Raw genomic sequence first — 2,257 nt, forward strand, 5'->3', positions numbered from 1 at the left:
TATTTTGGTTTTACAGCACTTCTGACACTGACACGTCATTTCAGCGCCTGTGAAAAGGAAGATGACAGAAGAAAAGTTGTAGATCCAAAGTTAAAAGCACCAAAGAAAAAGCAAGACAAAGGGGGACTGGTTCAAGTATGGAACAGAAATTCCACGGGCAATCCCCCAATGTGAGTGCCTATTCGACATTACCTAAAAGTCCTATCCTGACACAAAGGATCGCATCCTACGGACACATTCAAATGTTTATAAACTACTACAATACATTCAGATGATTTACAGGGAAAAAAACCATATCATCTCTCAAACAAAAGGTACCGTACTTCACAGTAGACTGTCTCCCTCCCAATTAAGGATCCTGGCCATAACAAAGACAGGGAACAACATGAAAAGGGAAAACAGATATGGTGGATAGAGGAAACAGCAAATTACATTTTTGCCCACCATGGGAGGTTAAAAAACCCTTCCCAGTAGCTCAACGGAGGTCAAAGGTATCCAAGAGCTCTCAAGAACCTGATGTAAAAACTGCTTGGATTATAAATTGTATAAATCTCATATATCTGTCTGATGCTCTTTTAACTATTACATCACACAAGCCCCCACATGCGAAGAGTGTTAAAACGATAAGTGTTCACAATTCAGCAAAACCTAAATCACACATCTCACACGCAATATTAGCAAATATGTCATTCTGTCCATTAAAAAACAAAAAAACAAAACAGATTTCTTGTGTCATAATTAAATTTATGATTATGAATAGGAACATCACAAGTAAAAATAAGTAACCTCATATTCCAATTATTTTTCTTCTTTTCACACTGAAAAGAAAAGTCAAGTAAAGAGAGCTCCACCATCTTTTATCACAAATACTTGATAAAAATAAACAAATAACAGCTTAATAGTAGCAGAACATCACTGCCGTTGTTTTTAAAAAGACAGTATGTGCAATGTTAACCAAATAGCACATACTTTGTTCTTTGAAATAACGGAAGATCACAAGTTTTGATAAATTAACTGATTGATTTACATAAATTATTAACAACAAATATGAGGTAAACAATCTGCTACCAAATCAAAGCTAGTGAGTAGGGGTGTCGGAATCATTCACCCCCCCCCCCCCCAACCTTCCAAAGGACTTGAAAAGGACTTATTAATCCCGTAATTCATCGTCAGTGTCTATCCAGAGAAAAGACAAGATAGCCGTGGCATCAGTCACAGTACAACACAGTAATGGGAGCAATATGGGCTCATATAGACTGGAGTTTATCCTGGATTCTATAGTGTGAAACAGACAAAAGCGTAGTTTTATTCCGTAGGAAAGGACACTAGTCTATGACAGTTCATAACAGAAAGAAGATTTTCTAGGGGAAAAAACAATCATCTCCCAAAGGACTCCAGCCAGGACCAGGACAAAACCAAGTAATCTCACTTCAATACAAAGACAATGTAAAAACAGGTGGATAGGAGACAAAGCAACTTTGACCTCCCTGCCCACCACGGTAGGTCAAAATACCCCCATCCGTTACAAGGAACCATATTATATCTTTCAATTTCAAGGCACTCTTTGTCAACATAAAATAGGAAAGAGTCCAAATTTGTTCACAGCAGTTACTCAATGTACAAGATGACAATCACAGGGTGACATTGGAAACTACAACAAAACAACATTGGAATTACAAGTCAAAGACAGACATTTATTTACAATAAAAACCCCACGGGACTTTTTGGTAAACCACAACAACATATATGTATTTCAAAATAACAGTTGATAATAACAAGTTATCTATGATTGAAGGCAGAACATGTTGAGACTTTAATAAAGAACACAAAACACATTCCCTCCCCCAAAAACAAAACAAAAAAGAACCCCCCCCCCCCCCCCCACATACACCAACCAATAACAGGCTACGCCCAAACTACATATTTTAAAAAATCACGATTATGATTAAATAAATTATATACCTACTGGCATGACGTAAATACTTGGAAAATGGTTTAATTCTAACTGATGGGAATTAAAAAAAATTTGCCTTTCAAGAGTTTTACAGTACCCGCAACACTATTGGGCCAATTCAGCGCGAGTGAAAAAAAAAAGGGGCGGGGGGGGGGGGGGGGGGGGGGGGGGATGTCATAGTCAAAAAATTTCCAGACTTACTGTCTAAAAGCGCTAAAGAAATAGTAAGGAGAAGGGGGACTGACTCGAGTAGTGAACAGACATAAATTCTGTCAAAAATGTAATCTACACATGGAATAGAGA

Source organism: Berghia stephanieae, chromosome 6 (genome assembly GCF_034508935.2).
Source record: "Berghia stephanieae isolate SIO BIC M18660-M18661 chromosome 6, UCSD_Bste_1.3, whole genome shotgun sequence".
Classification (NCBI taxonomy): domain Eukaryota; kingdom Metazoa; phylum Mollusca; class Gastropoda; order Nudibranchia; family Aeolidiidae; genus Berghia; species Berghia stephanieae.